An 8,126-nucleotide genomic window follows, 5' to 3' on the forward strand; every position below is an offset into this window, starting at 1 on the left:
CCCTTTTCAAATTTCACCTAATTAAATTGAATCAACCTACAAGGTATTTAACCGATAATTTTTAGGCAATTTTGACTCTTATCTATATCTAACCAATTGATTTCCTGTACAAATAAAACTTTCATTGGCCATAAACTGCTGCTCTCTAACACAGAAAATGTAACATTTTGCGTATGTACTTTTATAGGAATTGTTAGCATTTTGCGCACCTTCGAAAGCCTGCTGCGAATTTGTGGCATAATATTTGATAATGGGACGCAAATCTAAATTGCACAAATCGCGATCCTTACAGCAGGCATGTCCGCCGCTCGGAGCAACGGGACGCGCTGTAGGCCCACCGCGACTGCCATCGTTACACCAAATAAATCGACCAGGCGGAAAACTCTGAGACATATTAAGACACCTGAACGAAACGCGAAAAAGGTGACGTGAAATTGCAAATCATTTAGACGCGACGAAAACAATCAGATTGAGCCAATCATTAGATAGTATAATATACAATTGTAAAATAAAAAATTCTAAATTATATATTGATAGATAGATAATAAGCATTGGAAATACGTAGGACTTTACCTGTAACTGAATATGATTTTGTCGTCATCCTTCACTACCGATGTAAAGCAATACCCATCCGTTTCGCATATGTAATTGTTGTCCTTGCAAATATCGCAGTGGCATTTCAGCTGCCCTGTAGGGTGTGAAATGAAATCGGGAAGAAAAGGTTACGATTACTCATTGTTGATTATGATGCAGTTATAAATAACAATACTAAGCATAATAAGGAAAAATGCACACAATTATTGTGCTATGAAAAATAGCAACAACAACTACAACAAAGCATTTGTATGATTTTAGCAGACGACGCGACGTTTAAAAAACTTGATTGAGTTGCGAAAAATTAAACCCACGGAATATGTAAAAATGTACACATGTACATACGTATGTTTGTGTGTATGCATGTATGCAGAGAGGTATGTTTGTAAACAAATGCAATGACGTAAACCAATGTTAAACAGCTGTTATTGGTGCACTCGCAGCGTCATGTTGATGCGTTGTTGGGCGAGTGTTGGAGAAGTACAGTGATTTCCGGAAAAATAAAAATAACTTTGTGCGCGAATTTAGTAAAAATGCGTTGTATGTATGCATATGGAAAAGTAACAGAAGCAATGTGTAATCTACCAAAGCTGCTATTATTTTGGAGATTTCAAAATAATAAAGCCATGTTGTAATTTTTGCTTTATAAGTATTCGTGGTTCTTTTTTTTATTATAAGATACCAAGTTCGCACAGAAAAGTGGTTCGCTGATTAATTCACAGTTTCCGTAAAATATATCTGCTCCAAAAAGCAGGTGCTATTTTTGTCCCACCCGTAACAGAAGAAATAACTCAGATTTTTTTTTGGAATTTTTTACGTATATTATACGTAATCATCATATAATAGTGAATTAGGTTTTTTTTTACGAGAAGGAAGCATCGAAAGCCTTTACCCGTCATTGTGGTACTTTAACCCGGACTAAATCTCCTACACCTAGTGAATTAGGTGTAGCTTTATCAAAATTGTTGAGTAATTTATACTTACAATTTAAAAAAGAAGGAGAATTTTTTCTCTACAAATGTCCCACTCGTGACGGTGTACATGTGTAATAAGTATGTATACAAAACTTAAACTAGTTATCTAGTTAAGCCGGCTATTGCTACGTAGGTAAGTATGTACTATGTACTTTTGTCTGTGATTATAAAATGCAACGTTTGTTTTAATCATAAGAAACACCGAAAATCTTAATAAAAACTTGGGTTTTACATATTTTGATTATAAAGATGATAACATAGATCTTTAATGAAAATGTTTAATTTTGAAATAATTCATGTTTATGGTAAGCAACTAGAAAGTATTATCTAAGTTAACACATACAACATATCCACCCTTCTTCGACATGAGAATGGCCTTTTAGACCATTTATCTACAATTAATGAAAAACACCTCAGGTATTTGCAAAATTTTCAAGTCTCTTAAGTCAGGAAAAATTTTCCTTGAACGTGCTGAACTATGTAAACAGTATCAACCTTATCATGAGTTTAATTTTTCCCGAACCGTTTCACTTAACCACTTTCTGCCTTCTATGTATTTATTTGAAGGAAAGCTTTATATTTGTAGCGCATACAATTTTAGAATACTACTTTTTTAAGTCGGTTTTTTTTGCTAAAAAATGCTGCATATGTATAAATACATACTACATTATTTTGTTGCTATCCTATTTATTTCTCTACGCGAATAACATTGGGAAAACTCCCGCTTCGGATATGGACAGTTTGTAGTTAGCGTAAACGAACACAGTGACACGGGATTTTTATATATTAATATACATATACACCGGCGATCACAAGTGAATGCATGATGGTGATTTTTGTTAAATTTTAGCAATGTTTTTCAAGTGAAAATTATTTTGTTATAAAAATATGGTTCATACTTTTACCAAAACCACATATATAAAGGTGCGATTAAACGTGGCAATGCAAGCGCTTTTTCTACGCATTTTAATGTCAAATTGCGAAATCGAAAGTCTGCCTTCCCATGTTAACAGCCAGAAAGTCCTTTTTGCGGATTTGTAAACATCACTTTCGGAAACTAAGATTGCACGGTGTAACTGCAACTGAAATTACGCAAACCGCTTTCGAGAAATAATTTCAACTTGCTCGTGCTGCACTAGCAATTTTCATTTTTGCCAAATTTGTATAAAATTATAAAAATGTAGAACAAAATATGAATAATACGTGTAATTAATTTATTCTACTGATGTGGAGTATTTAAGTATTTCCTTTTTACATAATACATCATATTTAAGTATTAGTGTTTAGGTTTAATTAATTAAATTAATGTTAGGTTTAATAAATTTTTCAGTTTATTCATTTTTTTGTAAGCAAACAAATGTCTGGTAACATAGTTGAAAGTGGACTTGTCTGCATTCACCGTGTAAAAACGACTTGCACTTGTCATGTCTAACAGCTACTTAAGTCAAAATTTCAAACTTTATACAGAATTGAAAAAAATTAGAAAAATTTTCATCAAAACTTTGAACTTTTCAAAATTTTAGAAAATTTTTGGGTAAAAGAAGTTCAAGTTTTAAGTTTTTAAAAATCACGTTGATTTCTAATATTTGTATATATATTTTTTTCTGACGGTTTTTTTGCACTTTTTACGTGAGTTTCTTGTAGAATAAAATGCGCTTGACCATTTGCAAAAAAAAACAAAAAAAATAACACTAGTTTTTATGAATTGTACTTGTTATACGAACAAAAAACCACAAAAGCCGGCAGCAAAAAAAAATTAAAAATAATGCGGGAATTTCTTATGGGAGAAAATGCGCCAGACCGTTTGCAAAGAAAATAAAAAAATAATAATTAACGCCAGTTTCTATAAATTGCACTTGTTGTATGAAAATACCGCAAAAGTTGTGACAATCAAAATTGCGCATCAGTTGCTATTGCTCAGGACAACACTGTTTGCATTCCCAAAAACAGAACCAATGCAACGATTCACTACTATTCGACAGGATCCTTTTTAAAGCACATTTAGCGCAAAACAAAGGTAATTTTCATATAATCGGCGCACTACCCAGCTTATTTGTTTATTTGTTTATTTTTCATGTAACTGCTGCAAAGCTGAATAAGCTGAGGGAGCCACCAACATTTGCACAGAGGACGCTGATTTTAGTATTTCTTTTATTATTTTCATTTATTCGTTACTGTTTTCATAACTCGAAAAATTTTAACGATTCAGTAAATAAACGGGATTTAATTAAATTGAAAACAATTACAACAACAATTGTAACACCATCAAGTGGTGTAAGGAGTGAAAACAAAGCATTTTAAAACGAATAATAAATAAATATTTATATGTATTCATATGTATGTACATACATATCTGCATGTTTGTATGAATACATATGTATGTATATAAGTGCATGCGAGCGTATGCAATTGATTGTGTACTTTAAATGCAAAATAAACAAAAATAAGCCCAGCAGAGCTTTATAAACTAATGAACACCCGATTGACACAGCCCATATGCATTAATACATTCGTTCGTAAATGTGTATTTATATACATATGTATGTACATTAGAGTGGTCCAAAATAATAAAGTCGGAATTTTAATGCCGCCACCCCCTATGATTGTTCTGAACCGAAAATAAATATACCCCTGTTTTTTTATTTTGAAATCAAAAAATATTTAGGGAGTGCTCACAGCGCTCAAAGTTTTCCATGGGGAAAAAACAAATTTTCGTAAAAATGGTATAAAACTCTTGAAAATCAATATTTTTTAATCGTAAAACTGTGGTTCTCTTCAGGAGACTACTAATAATAATATTCAATTGTTTATTTGACCATTTTTTATGATTAAAGATTTTTTAGGGGTGCCCCCATTATTGCATTTTCTAGGACCTATAAAATATAGTTACCATGAAAAAATGGTTAAAGGAACAATTGGGTATTATTACTGGGAATCTCCTGAAGATAAGCAAAGTTTTCCGATCAAAAAATATTGATTTGCAAGAATTCTACACTATTTCTACGAAAAGTTGTTTTTTCCCTATATAAAATACATTGAAAACTTTGAGCGCTTTGAGCTGTCGGTATAGAACAATCCTAGGGGGTGGCGGCATTAAAAATGCACCTTATTTTTTTTACATACATTTTTGGACCACTTTAATGTACATACGTATGAACATTCATCTTTACATACATATGTACATGTATACAAACAAACTTAAGAGCGTGTCAGACGTGGCAATATATTTCGTATGCAATATATTTCGAAAAGGCTGTCAAATTGAGAAATTTCAGAAATTTCACATTTTGCAATTAAAATGTCTTTCGTAAGAGTTTTTTTTTTTTTATTTCCGAAAGAGGATTTGCAGATTGCTAGTGCAGCACGAGCAACTTGAAATATATTTCCGAAATCGATTTGCCCTGCAATTGAGAGTCACAACTTGCAACTTTTATTTCTGAAACTGATTTCCGAAATGTGGCGGAAAGGTCTTTATGCCTATTCACACATTGAAATAAAATGTCTCTTTCTCAATTTGACAGCGGTTTATACGTGGACAGCTGGAAATATTGCCACGTCTGACACGCTCTTTACTAGTGAGGTATATTGCACTTTCCAACAGCAAGCGTGTGGAAGCCACTATGCATGCAAGAGGGGTTGGTATAAGTTTTCAGAGGCTCTTTTCCCCGCCTTTTTTTTAACACTCTTAAATGCAACCGCATATCAGATATACAGACAAATAATTAGGTAACGCTTGAATTCTCGCTACACATTGTTAACTGAAACAACTTATAGTGTGAATTTGCTTTTTAATTGCAAAATAAAGCATTAGTAGCTCTCATGTGCAAGTTCACTTCAAAAACAGCTATACGATAAGTAAAGGAATGAGTTGAAAAGCGTGTACAAAATAAATGGCAGAAAGTTATACATGCAAACTCAGTTACAAAACTACAACAGGTATTCTGAAGCTCAATGCACTCGGATGATTGTCATATCAACACCACGATTATGACGGTAGTCCCTTAGCCGTTCGCTTGAGAATCACTACATACGTTTTTGATTGGCTATTCATGGAACCCACTTGGCGTGCAGGAAAATGCTAATATCGCATAGATACTTTAGATAAACAAGAGTCGCTCTACCAAAAATTTTTACAACGAAGGGAGAATGTGCTAAACAGCGTGTTCTCGTGTTCATATCAGCGCCGTTTGGTGTATTTTGAGTGGTAAATATTATGAATGTAATAATCTGGAGCTTTTTACACAGAAGCATGCAATGCACATATTTTGGGTTCTATGTTGCTATTATTAGAATACAATTAAATTGGTGGGCGCATGNTGCGTGGGACAAGGACTTCACATTTAAGGAGTTGTAGTCCCTTAATTTTTAATTGACCGCCGTTGATACGTATGCAGCTTACAACTGCTGCTGGTATTACTAATTTTTTTGCTGATACTTCTACTGCTTATATCGCACTGCTGGTGGCATGAGTTGACAATGAGCAGATGGAGTCGGTGGCGCTCCACCAAAAAGGGAGGCGGCTCAAGCAACGGCAACGAGCAGGTTATGTGCATTTAGTATTTTCCAATTAGTTCACAAATTTCGCCTTTCCCATAAGACATTTTATTAAATAAACAATTCACATACTACATTTCTTTTGAATTTGATGGAGTAAAATACTCGCGCTACCCGATTTTTTACACTTTGACCGATTATTATTATTGCAATAATCTCGGATTCTCCATTCCTTTATCACTTTCTTTACACTTTTCACATTCACGGCACCGATTTGCCTGCTTACTGCAACTTCCAATTAGAAAAAATTTTCTCGCCCCTTTACCAAAGCGGCCTTGTAATGAATTTTGTCACGTGATTTTCACTTTTTGCATATAATTAAAACATTTAACGTTGCAAGCGAACGCATTTTAAATTATCCAATATTACATTTGTCTTAATTTTTAACATGTTTACGCGAAATTTTACAGAAACGGTTTGCGCGAAAAAACTGAACGATGGAACCACTACCGCAGCCGAAACAAACTCGACAATTACGCGGCGTTGCCAAACTGATCTAACATAAAACAATTGCTAGATTGGTGATAAATGTCATAGATATAGCGTGCTCTAGAATAGTTCTGTCATAATCCAAATAAGCATAGAATAATATTTTGTTTATGATAAAGGTTATTCAAATTGTGATATTCCTTATCACAGAAATTATTAGAATTTGCTAAAAACGTCATCTATTTTAAGCAGGTGGCAGCATCTGAGAATAAGAACCGATTTTCTGACAGTGTTGCGACTGCCTTAACCTTTATGGTATCCATAAAAATTTGAAAATTGTATCCAAATGTATCTACCGAAAAGAGCGGACATTTTTATACAGTACATCTATGAAAGATAAACTCCGCACCTTAACCAGCTTATTAACATGTAGTCAGTATTTTCCCATAATCTAAAGCTAATTGCAGCTTTTCGACGTCATTTTCAATGGGATACCTGTCAAAAAAGCTGCAACTAACTTTAGTGTCGACTTTATTTTGATTATAACTACGGGCCTTTGTTTCCCAGATCTGTTTCTTAGAATGGGAAATTACTGACTAAAACTACGGGCCAAAGTTACCGCATGTTCAATGTTTATCACTGCGATTAGATTCTCAAAAATAATACATGCAAAAAATATTTCCTTGTCTATAAAAATAATGATAATTTAAACTAATTTTGACCTATTACATTTAGTTCAGTAAATTGTTATTTGCTGCTATTGTGGTTACAATGTTTTTCAATCAAACTGGTGGATTGGGAGCTATCTATGAAATTAAAAAATTTCTCAAAAACTTGCATTTGTCTGTAAATTCCGCCTTCAAGAAAAATTTCTATCGCCGGCTTGTTTGAATTCTCGCTTAACGACATATAAAAGAACATTTAGAAGTTATAAGTTATTTTTAGTATAGTCAAGTTATTGTTGAAAATTAGTCATCGGCATGGTTGTCAATTTTCTTTGAATGCTAAGAGAAGGGTTGCTCAGAATGTAGAAGTTGATTTTTTCGCATTACAGTTAACTACTCAGATCGGAAAACTTTTTAAAATTTGCAAACTACTTGGCGTTATTAAATGAACGTTTATCTGGCTGAAAAATTAATTTTTCAAACTGACAAGAATAAAGGAAGACTTCTTGGTTGGAGGATAAGCAGCCAACTGTTAAAAACGTTATAATAGCTCGTACATAATTAAAAAATTCCTTCAACTTACGAAAACTTATGGAAAAAGGTATCCAAATTTACACTAAAGCTCGGAACACTTTGACGACAGCAAGCGACAAGCAGCATCTGTCAAATTTTAAATACACACGTTCTTACGGACACAATTATTTTGACAACAGCACGACATCTTGGCTGCAGGACTGCAATTGTCGACGTCGCCAAATTAAATCTATTTCTAATTTTGCCGGCGACAATGAGTAGATGTAGTGCTGCAAAATTAAATTGTCGCAAAATTAATCACATATTCTTGATTGTTCATGTTTTTCTTATTTACTTAAATAAAAATACACAATTTGTGAAATAAATATACCAAAAT

Source organism: Rhagoletis zephyria, unplaced genomic scaffold (assembly GCF_001687245.7).
Source record: "Rhagoletis zephyria isolate East Lansing unplaced genomic scaffold, Rhagoletis_zephyria_1.1 Rzeph_scaffold_02468, whole genome shotgun sequence".
NCBI lineage: Eukaryota > Metazoa > Arthropoda > Insecta > Diptera > Tephritidae > Rhagoletis > Rhagoletis zephyria.